This window comes from Orycteropus afer, unplaced genomic scaffold, assembly GCF_000298275.1.
Source record: "Orycteropus afer afer isolate SDZICR_OR568_19922 unplaced genomic scaffold, OryAfe1.0 scaffold00158, whole genome shotgun sequence".
NCBI classification, from domain to species: Eukaryota; Metazoa; Chordata; class Mammalia; order Tubulidentata; family Orycteropodidae; genus Orycteropus; species Orycteropus afer.
The window spans coordinates 175954-188838 of NW_006921745.1; positions in this window are offsets into that span (position 1 = coordinate 175954).

A 12885-nucleotide genomic window follows, 5' to 3' on the forward strand; every position below is an offset into this window, starting at 1 on the left:
TGCTTATGCACAAGGAAACAGCTCAGGAGGCAGGAGTGCATGGAGGGATGGACACAAGGAAGAGGTAACTATTGGGGGAAGTGGATGGGAGCTGTTGCATTGTGCTAAATTGTGGTCAATGTCATGAGACAAAGTGTATGTGAAAGTGAATTGCTCTGTAAATTTTCACCCAAATCACAATAAAAAAAAAAAGAAAAAAGAGTGTTGTTAGAAAGATTTACATGGGAGCCAACTATAATATTTACATGTCAAGATCACTACTGCTGATGGAGAATAAAGAAGAGGTAGAGTGTGGGTAGGGAGAACATTTGAATTAATCCATGTGCAGTGGTGATGGCCATGGCCAAAGGAGAACTAATATTAATATTGGTGGTGAGAAATGGTATGACCCAGGACACTTACTAGACAGATTCACCAAAAATGCTGATGATTTTATGTGATGAGAGGAGTGAAGGATGTCAGCAAATCATGGGTGAACTAATTTTCTGAGTTGAGCAACTAGATGGCTGGTTGCTAGCCAACTGAGATAACCAACACTGAATGTGTGGTAGAAATCAAGAATTCCAGTCTGGGAAATTATGTCTCATATGTCTATGAGATATCAAAACAGGAATATCAAAATTGGTTGTTTGGATAAGTCAGACTAAAACTCAAAGGAAAGATCTAGCTTAGACAGATAAATTTGAGAGTTTATCATTATAAAGATTAAATTGAAAATTATGATAATCAATTAGAATCACTTAGAGAAAGAGATTAGAGAGAGAATAGATGCTAGCCCAACTCTTAGCTTTTGTTATTGTTAGTTTCCTTGGTGCTGGCTCTGGTGGTGTAGTGCCTAAGACATTTCACTACTAACCAGAAGGTTGGCTGTTCAAATCCACCAGCCACTCCTCAGGGTGAAGATGGGGCGATATACTTCCATAGTGATACCACCTAGGAAACCCAAGGAAGGATCACTATGGGTTGTATCCGATTCCACAGCAGTGAGTTTGGTTTGGGGTTTGGCTTCTTACTCATGGTGACCCATGTACAAGGAAAGGAAAACCTGTTTGGTACTACCTCATTCCTATGATCAGTTGTGGATTAGATTGTCATGATCCATAAGGTTTTCATTGGCTAATATTTGGAAGTAAATTTCCAGATCTTTTGTCCAATTCTATTTAAGTATGATAACTCTGCTGAAGTAATCTAGAATTGAACCTGTGTCTCTTGCATGCAAGGTGAGATCTCTACCACTGAACTATCAATGCCTCACTTAGTCATTAGGAATTCCAAAACTTGGTTGACTAGAAGGATCATGCAGTTGGGATTAAGAAGCAGCAGCTGAGAGGTAGGGGGAGAACAGGAAGGAGTGATATTGTTACAATCAAGACTGAAGACTTTCCCAGCAGGAAAGAGTGCTAACCAAGGCAAATGTTACTAAGAAACCAAATAACATGAGGGCACAAAAATCCACTTTCATCTCAAAAAAAAAAAAAAATTACACACACACACACACACCCACACACGTACATATATACTGCCATTGAGTCAATTCCCACTCATAGCAACCCTCATTAGGTTTCCAAGGCTGTAAATCTTTATGGAAGTAGATCATTCCATCTTTCTTCCATGGGGCTGCTGGTTAGTTTGAACTGCTGACCTTCTGGGTAGCACCAAGATGCCTTGTTCACTATGCCACCAGAGCTCCGTGTGTGTGTGTGCGTCTGTGTGTGTATGTGTCCTTTTGAAGGCAGGAGGAGATTTAATGTGTAACTTTGTGTACTAGACTTGGGGTTTGACAGGCAAATGGACTCTTTCTCCACAGCAGTAAGAGGAAGAAAAAAAATGCCTTATGACTCAATAGGCAGCAGCTCTCTGAGATAAGAAGCCACTAATAATCTCACTCATACTCTTCAAACACTAGCAGCCCTTTAATCCTGAACCCGAATAACATTTTATCAGAAGGCTTTTCTGAAAAACAATTTGTGGATTGATCCACAAAAATGTAAATTCATTCCTTGAGGGGATAAACAATGTTTTCCTCAACTCTGCACTTTCTCAAATGACCAAAATGGTATCTAGCTTGGAACAAGTTCTTAATTTGGGCTTTTCAATTGGGATTATGGATATTTCTTAATTACTGTAAAGTTTCTCACACCTCTAGCATACCATAAAATATGAAAGAATGACCTTTGACTAGAAATTAGTAAAGTCACAAAGAAATTGGTCTATAAATAAATATGTTGCTTTTTAACTTACAGGAAAATGCTCAAAGAAGCTTAAAAAAAAAAAAAAAGTCTAGTTCCATAAGGCATATGCCTGTCTGATAGACTATTAGTGTAAGAGACAAGTTCAAACCTTAGCTCATTTTTTTCTCCTGAACTGAAGATCATAAATGGAATATGCCAGGAACCACAGTCACCATAGTGTTTTCAGGAAATGTACTTTAAAATAATTTACTCCAGAGCTCTAAATGGCAAGGTTCACATACAATGCAAGTATCTGAAGTTCCCAGGGTTGTTTTTGTCAGTTGGTTTTGGTTCCAGGTCTCACAGAGCAGCTAAAGCGTATCACCTGTTATAATCAAAAAGTTGAAAAATAATCCTGGGATTTACACAGAAGTTATGCAAATAAATGGAGTCAGAGGCAAGAGGAGAAAGCTAGAGAGGACAAAGGAAAGGAGATCAAGCAGGTAAGAATAAGCTATTTGAACAACGTCTTCAGTAAAGTAGAAGGATGACACCTCACCTAAGTTTGAAAAGGAAGCTAGGGACATCTGAGAAATGACTGAGAAGTTGTTACCCTACTTGCCAACAACAAATCTCAGACCTTGTGTTTTCTGTACAAAGTAACTTGCATTTCCTTAACTCCTTGCTTTTCAAAAGCTGATAACCTGAGCCCTCGTATTCTCTAGCCAGAACAAGGCAACCTCCTTTCTTGCAATTTCCCAGAATCTTAACAGCTGAGGTTCCAAATGGTACCTTTGGTTCCACCATGTGCTCAGGACCATCTGGAGCCTGTTTTTCCAGATGGGTTTCAGGCTCCACAGAACATGGAGAGTCATCTAATCTATGTTTCTTGGAAAAGACCACAGAGTCTAATGAAAATATTTGGAACATAGTGTCCAGAACTTTCCTTCCAGAACCTGCAAGTATCCTATCGCAATTCATTCATTTTACAAAGGAGAAAAATGAGGCATAAAGACATTGAGTTGGAACAGGTCATACAGCTGGTTAGTTGAAAAGCTGAAGCCAGAAATCTTAATTAAGCATGATACCATAGGTACATTTCTCACCTAGTGTCTTAATTTTCCCATTTGTAAATGAGGATAATAATCATTCCTTTGCTGAATAAGGGTGGACACAATAATGATGTATATAAACACTTAGCAAAATGATTGACTTGATCAACACATAGCAGACATTCAGTAAATATTCTCTCTCCTTTTATCTTTTTTTTGCTACTCACTACCTGATGCTTTACTTAATGCTATCTGAAATAAATGATTAAAACAAATCCAAAGCTTTTTCCAGTGTTAAGGACATCTTGAGAAGAGAATATTCAAGGAATCCATTCAATATTTCAAATGAATGATGTTTCCCAATCTTCTATCTGCAATTATGGCATTAAATACCTTGGAAGCTCTTTACGTAGCTTCTTAAATGCTGTTTTAGAAATACACCTTATTCGTGCCTTCTCACACAGTTGTAATATGCACAGGATACTCAAGAGGCCCATGGTTGTCAGTCTTACAGAGGTGCTCTTATCGTTACCCCCATCACTGCTGGAGGAGGAAGGATTGATCCTCTCCAGGTGAGAATTGAATTTACTTCTTTCTGTAGCTCCAAGGGTCCAGAAAAATGAATGCTCTGTGATGCTTAAAAGCCATATGGGCCCACTTAAAGCTTGTATATTTCTATGTAGCCAATTGAGACAACAAAAAAGTGATAAATATGTCTAATGGTATACATTTGGCAGGAAAAAAAGAGAAGAAAATAGTAGTGAGGTGGGCAGACAGTAGGGAAATCCTAGTCTTGGGAATTCCACAAGGTACAAAAATCAAATTCCTCTGACTCCACCAGGTTACTACCCTCTCATTTCCTGAGTATATAGTTCCCAAAACCTTGTTTCTCATTTTGACTTCCTTCTAAGTCCTGCCTACTACTACCCTACTGTTTTTAAGTACTGAGAAACATAAAGAATAATTAATATACTAAAGAGTATATTTAATCCAATTTTTTTTTTTTTCTATGAGGAATCCCAAAAGTTGTATTGCAGAGATTCTAAGCTCAGAAAATCCCCCAGAGACAAAAGTTAAAATAACTCATTCTCCGCCTAGCTGGGAATTAAAAAGAGGAAGAAGGTTTTACAAGGTTATTTAAGTTTTATGGAAGGCATATTGGCTTCAGGTATGTCTGGTTTTCATCTAACTTAAAAAGGCTTAAATTTCAAAAATGAAGCTATGCAAATGATTAGTCAGTCATTTTATGTAAATGCTTTAGGCTTTAGATGTTACTGTGCAAAATAAAGTAAAATAAAACAGCTTTAGTACAGCACTAGTAAGCTTGGTCCATGGACAGCACATTAAGTCCTGAATTACATACTTCACCAAACTCTTCCTAATGAGCCATCCAATTCTCTGATGTATATAATATAGCTTTGTAAAAATGCATGAGTGCATATTCCACCCACAGCTTTGGATGGCTCCTTTGGGTTATTCAGGTTTCAAAGGAGTCCATGAGTCTCCCAGGTATAATGTTCTGTGAAAGCCTTAAAAACAAAAATTCAGAAATTAGAATCTCAAAATACCTTGAAGCAGAGTAATATATCAGCCAAAAAATCAGACCATTCAAAGGCAAGGTTGATGAGGCATCTCCCTCCTTGAGTTTCTTGTCTTTTGCCTATTTGGGTCATAACCCTTAAAACAGATATAACTCCATTCCTTCTAATCTAACATACACAAAAACCAAACTTACTGGTGTCAAGTCTATTTGACTCATAGTGAACCTCCCTTGGGTTTCTCAGGCAGTATCTCTACGGAAGTAGATTGCCCAATCTTCCTTCTGAGGAGTGGCTGGCGGGTTTGAACCACCAGCTTCTGGTTAGCAGTCAGATACCTTAGGCACTTAAACCCCCAGAGCGCCCAAATCTAATGTATATACATATATATTTATATTATAATCTAATGTCTATACAACTCCGGCTTGCTTTGTTTATAATTAGAATCCAGTAATCTCCTCTGACACTCATTTGTGCTGCTGGTATAACAGCAGCCCTTGGATGCTGGCATGCTATTGTAGAGACTTAGTACACAAAAACTGGACTTTCAAAGCACCAGGAAGGAGTCCCCATTGCCTGCTCAGCAAAGAATGTGGCCATGGGGACATTCCAGCCTAAGGAAGTTAGTGAATCCAAAATACTTGTGGGTAGTAGAGAGAACAAATCACAAAAGGGGCTTACAAATAAGAAGCGGATATAACCTTCCCTCCAGGGAAGCACAAGAAGTAAGCAGTCCTTGGCTTTGAGAGCAAAAGCAATCAAGTGGTGAGTGAAGACAGGGCACATGGGAGGAGGAAAGAAGCCAGGGGAAAAAGAAAGCAGCATTAATTGAGAGACTTCATTGTGGCAGAGACTATCCTTTCATTCACAGATCTCTTAGTTTCATAGTGCTGCTGTAACACAGTTACCACAAATGAGTTTAAAGAACAGAAATTTATTTTCATACAGTCCTGAAAGCTAAAAGTATAAATCGGAGCTGTGCCCCATGTGTATAAATGTGTGTCTCTGTCTCTACACTGCTCGTTATATAACTTAGAAGTGATTAGGTTCAGGATCACCCTCAATTGACTGACTGATTATGTTACATGAGATTACGTTACAAAAAAAGTCATTACATTACATTATTACTACTACTACCATTTGCCATCAAGTAGATTCTGATTCCTGGTGACCCCATGTATGTCAGAGTGGAATTGTGCTCCACTGAGTATTCAGTGACTGATTTTCTGAAAGTAGATCAGAAGGCCTTTCTTCTGAGGTGCCTTTGAGTAGACTAAAATATTTCAATGTTTGGTTAGTGTCTGAGCACATTAGATGCAAGGTAATTACGCCACATCCACAGGCATAAGGGTTAGGTTTCAATACATGTGGGGGGTGGGCATGACGCAATCCAGAACAAGGGAACTATTCTCATTCTTCAGATAAATAAAACTGAAGTTGAAGAAGGTTCAGAACTCTACCCAGCATCACATGGTGAGGAAGTAAGGGAGTCCGAACTTACACCCTGTAACCTCTAGTCTTCCACTTAGCTATTGATGGATGTAGTGGAACTGAATCCCGTGGCCTTGAAGATGTATAAAAGAAGGTGTGGCCCAAACACTTCTGTCCAAAAAGGCTTGATTATCCACCTAACAGTATGTTTACTAAATATTAAAAAAAATAAAGCCTATTTCATAGGCTTTTGTTCTGAGGATTAAAAAAGTATGTAAAGCACATAGGACAGGTTCCTGGCACAATGAAAGTGTTGTATCAGTGGTAGCTATTTATTGTATAAAAACAAAGCCTAACTCACTGCCATCAAGTCGATTTTGACTCATAGCGACCCTTCCTTGGTTTTCCAAGGCAGTATCACTACTGAAGTAGATTGCCCCACCTTTCCTCCAAGGAGTGACTGGTGAATTTGAACCACCAGGCTTCTGGTTAGCAGTCAAATGCCTTAGGCACTACACCACCAAAGCTCCCATTTATTATATACTACGTACCAAATTATTCATGTTCCCACATCTCCTTGAAGAGGACTGTGTTATGGGCCTATAGCCGTGTGTACCAATCAGTACATAAGAGAAACTTTTGTAGAAACTTTGGTGGTCGGTGAAGAGAGGGAACAGGGGAGGAGGAAAAAAGCCAGGGGGGAAAGAAAGCAGCATTAGTTGAGAGACTTCATGGTATAAAACATTAAAATGTGCTAGGTATGATTTAAGCAGGCCAAGATGGATAGAAAATTGTAGATTATGACCCAGTTGTTACAGTAGAACCTGAATACCTTGTCAAATGCAAAAGTTTGGGTCAAGCATAGAAATGTATTTCTCATCCCCGTAAAATATAAAGTCAATCTCAACATTGGTGGTGGAGCCAGGGAGAACAAGTTCATCTAATCTGATGTCACCATTTGACACCAGTGAACTTGGCAGCTCAGAAGGATGGCTTATCCAGTGCATCACAGTCAACTCTGGATTCCATGATTCCAGGATCTGAACACAATGTTCTTCCCACTATGCCAGTGTCCCCCAGTAGAGCTGATGGTCACACTAAAGCACATTTAAGAAAGATGTAGTCTCCTTTCAGTCACCACTATGACAATGCAGATTTTTCATGGCTTCAGTTGGACCAGCTGACTTCAGTCAATAAAGATATTCCTGGCTTTCAGGATCATCCTTTCCAAGCTTGAATTGCACAAGCTGCGTGCTGAGCAATGACTCCCCGCCTTACCAGGACCCATGCAGAGGTGGGATGTTGGGAGACTGGAGAGAGTGGCCATGTATCTTTTGCAAGCTGCAATGCTGCTGACTTTTGAGTATGCAAACATCTGAGACTGCCAATCAATCTGGAAACTTCTACTCACCTCCTTTACACTCCCCTAATTTTTCACCTTTCTTCACAACTGTTCCTCCTTTCTAAAGAAGAATAATTAAGACTTAACGATGAAAAATCAAGTAAAACAGAAACCTGTTTTCTTTTACTTCCCCCCCCCCCATATTCTTAAATCCTGGGCATGGGCTAAGTACCATATTTTCAAATTGCCTCACCATTTCCCATATCACCTTGTTCAAACGAGAAACAAGAGAGCCATTTATGCACCCCATAGTTGTGCAGTCATTAATACACAACATGTCTTATTCCCTCCATAGTGTAGTAATATACTGGGCATTAGAGCTAATCAAAGAAGCCAATGACATAGTTGTAGCTCATTGAGAAAGAAGAAAAGCAGCTATGAGGATTGTAAGGTTGAACTGATATAATTGCAAGCTTCTGATAAAAAGAATACCAGAGTAAAAAAAAAAAAAAGGTATGTCAAAAATAAAAAATAAATAAAAAAGAGAGAGAGAGGGAGAAATAATATCCTTAAATTCCCTGATGTCAATGGATTAATTGAAATTTGGGCTATAATGTCCCTTAGCAAGCTTTTGGTCACTCACATTCAGAATGTTTTCCTGGGTTCTGAGAAGATCACTGATGCCCAGACGAAAATCTGCTTCAACTATTCCCTAATGTTTAAAATCAAGCTATAAGGGAGGATGTTGCTCTCGTTGCTGATAATTGCCTTGCAGTTGATTTTGTCTCATTACAACACCATGTGTGCAGAGTAAAACTGCTCCATAGTGTTTTCTCAGCTGGGACCTTAAATGTTTGTGCGATTCAGGGACAGGAATTTTGATCACAAATGCCTCTGGGACCAGCAGTTCAATGACACTGATTTGTAGGGTAGTAATGATAGAGAAGCTCTGGTAGCATAGTGGCTAAAGCACTTGACTGCTAACCAGAAGGCTGGCGGTTCAAACCCACCAGCCACTCCTCGGAAGGAAGGCTGGGCAATCCTACTTCCGTAGTGATACTGCCTCGGAAACCCAAGGAGGGGTCGCTATGAGTCAGGGCCGACTCGACAGCACATAACAACAACAACAACAATGATAGAGAAAAGGTACTAGATGACGCACAGCTTTTTTGGAGGAATCCAAGAGGAACAAAGAGATGGAAAGATGCAGAAAGGAGAGGTCAGGACCATCCACAGAAACTGCACCTAATAGTTAAATTGACCTTCGACTTACTCTGAGGCACTGAATAGTTCCCCCACTTGCTTTGTTATTCAAGTTCTTCCCTGGGAGGGTCTGGCTTAATGATTCCCTTGGATTCTTTTCTCTCCACAGCACTCCCAGCACCAGCTACCAGTTCAGGAGTAAGTTGGTAGTGGTGGAGCCAGAGTCAGCTACAACTCAAAGCAACCCTATGTACAACAAAAAGAAACACTGCCAGGTCTGGCACCATCCTCATAGTTGTTACTATGTCTGAGCTCATTATTATAGCCATTGTGTCAATCCATCTTGTTGAGGGTCTTCTTTTTTACTGCCCTTCTAATTTACCAAACATGATGTCTTTCTCCAGGGCCTAGTCCCTCCTGATAGCAGGTCTAAAATATGTGAAGTGACGTCTTGCCATTCTTGCTTCTAAGGAACATTCTGACTGCACTTTCTCTAAAACAGATTTGTTTGTTCTCCTGGCAGTCCATGATGTATTCAATATTCTTCACCAACGCCATAATATAAAGGTATCAATTCCTCTTCAGTCTTCCTTATTCATTGTCCACATGCATATTAGATGACTGAAAATACTATGGCTTGGGTCAGGTTCACCTTATTCTCAAAGTGAAATCTATGTTCTTTAATATTTTAAAGTGGTATATTGCAGTAGATTTATGCAAGGCAAATATGTCATGGTTTCTTGACTGATACTTCTGCAGATGTTAATTGCAGATCCAAGTAAAATGAAATTCTTGACCACTTCGATCTTTTCTCTGTTTATCACAATGTTGCTTTTGGTTCAGTTATGAGGAATATTGTTTTCTTTATGTGGTATAATTCATACTGAAGGTTGTATGTAGTCTTTGATCTTCATCAGCAAGTGCTTCAACCCTTTTCATTTTCAACAGGCAGGGTTGTATCATCTGCATATCACAGGTTGTTAATTAATCTTCCTCCAATCCTGACACATTACCCATATAGTCCAGCTTCTGGGACTATTTGTTCAGCACACAGATTGAATAAGTATGGTAAAAGGACACAATCCTGATGCACACCCTTCTTGATTTTAAACCATGCAATATCTCCTTGTTCTGTTCAAACAACTGCCTCTGAGTCTATATACAGGTTCCTCATGAGCACAATTAAGTGTTCTGGAATTCTCATCCTTTGCAGTTATCCATAACTTGTTATGATCCACACAATCAAATGCCTTTGAAGAATCAATATAGCACAGGTAAACATCTCTCTGGTATTCTGTGCTTTCAGCCAAGATCCATTTGACATTACCAATGATCTCTCTTATTTCACCTGCTCATCTGAATCAGGCTTGAATTTTTGACAGTTCATATTGATGTACTTCTCCAAACATTTTTGAATTATCTTCAGTAAAAATTTACTTGTGTGTAATAGTAATAATATTGTTCAATTATTTCTGAATTCTGCTGGCTCACCTTTTTTGCAATGGGCATGTTTTTATAATTCCAGGCCTTTGTATATTGCACTAGAATACTTGATTTACTTTTTCTTCTCTAGCCACCCTTTGAAATCTTCTGTTCAGCTCTTTTATTTCCTCTCAAAAGTAGGTTGGTCTTCAGGAAAAAAAAAAAAAAAAAGGCTAACTGAGTTCTTTGACAGTAACATTCTTGACTTTGGTTTTGCTTATTTTCTTTTTCTCTGTTGAGTTTGTATAGAGTTTAAATTTTTGTTTTTGTCTTTTCTTTTCTGGACAAAAGGCCTCCCACCCAAAATGAAGTGTTTTGAAGCACAGCACAGCCACCCTGTTCTGAACTCTAAAAGATTGAGTTAATTAACTTTTCACCAACTGATTACTTTCAACCTTTTTGTCGGCACATTGGGAAAATGTATTAGTGGTTATTAATTAAACGTATTGAACATACCTTTACACTTCTTTGAATGCTTGGACTCCTGAACTAAGTTGATTAAGAGGAATGTTTCTATTTAATTTATCCTTGAAATGACTAGGAGAGACTGCAAATAAAAGCCAAAAAAATAGAAACTGGAACCTTATTATATAATCCATCTTTGTATATGAGGTCTATTGCTTATTATAATTTTGTAAGAATAATAACAGCTAAGATTTACTGAGTGATTCTCATGTGTAAGACCCATAATAAAAGCTTTATATGTACTATATGAATTAACTCTCAAAATTCTATGAGGTATTGTCTGGTTACCTAGTGCCGCTCTGACAAAAATATACCAAAAATGGGATGGCTTTAACAAACAGGAGTTTATTTTTACAATTGGGAGGCTTTAAATCCAACTTTAAAGTGCCACACTCTAGGGGCTAGGTGAAAGCTTCTCAACCTTGGGCTTCAGCTTTGCCTACTGCTCCCAGCCCACTGGAGCTAGAGGCTTTTCTTCACTCAGGCAGCTACTAGCTGTTGAGACTGACAAGCCCAAGGCTGACAAGTAAAAAGGCACAGTTCCAATGTTATCAAACCACATGGAAAACCATTAATTCAAGTCCATTGTAAGTCTCAAGGTTGGCGGAGCATGGCAGACTCCTGAACAACAACACGGCTACATGCAGGGTTCAATCATGCCATAAACTAGAGATCATTCCCCAAGGGTTCTCCTTATATACAGGGAGCAGACCACATCCCAAAGGCAGCTACTCAGCTGCTCACAGTAGATTCTACCATGGAGTTGATTACCAGTCTCATCATGGGGAATATTACATCCAGCTGCCCAGCCACTCAACCAGGCCCAGCCAAGTTGACACACAAACTTAACTACCACAGGTATATTTGAATTCCAATCTCATAAAACTAATAAGAAAATTAAAGCTTAGAAGATAAGCAAATTGTCTAAGATCATAAATTTACTAAATGCCAGATGCAGGACTTAGTGCCAGTGGTCTGACTCCAAAGACAATACAAGATTACAACTTGGACTCTGTCCTTCTTGGATCTCTTGTTCTGAGGGAAGCCAACTACCATGTCAAGAGGACACACAGGCCAACTATGACACAGTGCATTTAATCTCAGTAATGTTGACTTAATCATGATGCAACTATTTATTTGGAGTTGGAAAAGACCCTAAAAGCCCACTTACAATATTGAAGCACACCATGTTTTCTCCCAATTCCTTGCTCCCTTGGTTACTTATTGCTACTTAACAAGTCATCCCAGTCATTTATTGTGTCACATAGTTTCTGAAGGTCAGTAATCCAGGAGGAGTGCAACTTCAAGTTCAGTCTCTCACGAGGTTGCAAACAAGTTCTTGCTTGTGTCTGTAAGCATTTTAAAGCTTGATTGAGGCTGGATGATCCACTTCCAAGCTTACTCACATGATAGTTGCCAGACTGTTGTTCCTCACAGAATGTCAACAAGAACCTCATTCCTCACCACATAGACCTCTCCATAGGTGGCCTGAATGTCCTCATGACAAAGTAGCTGGATTCCCCAGAGCAAGAGATCAAAGAGGTAGAGAATTCAAGTTGCAATCTTGTATAGGCTAATCTTAGCAATGACATAACATCACTTCTGCAATTGCTAATAGACTAATTCTGGTATAATATTGAGGAGATTACACAAGTGTGAGGAAGTAGGGATAGTCAGAGACCATCTGAGAGGATGGCTACCATATTTTTGTTAGACCTAGAAAAGGTCCTAGGACACATAGAAACCTAAATAAACTAAAATCTAGAAAATAATCCTAGAAGAGAAGAGACTCAAGGCTGCCTTCATCGCTGGCAGAATGAGTAGGAGGACAAGGACTCCTCTATAGACAGAGGTCTGCTCCACAAGAAATATTAAAAGAAGCTTTTCATACTGAAAGAAAATATAAGAGGGAGCCCCTATCAATAGTAAAGAATGAATGATATTAGAAAGAGTAAAAGTGTGGATAAATATAAAATATTTTAATTATCTCCACTATATTAATTTTTTCTAAAAATGTGTTAATTAAAACAAAAATAATAAAAGTATTTTGTAGTCTTTACAGCATATGACAGTAAAATAAATAACATGAGCATGAACAGCAGAAGGGAGGTAAGTGGAATTACAGTGTTATAAAATATTATAACAATATGTGAAGTAGAATATCATGTGAAAGTAGATTGTGATAATTTAAAAGTAATCAT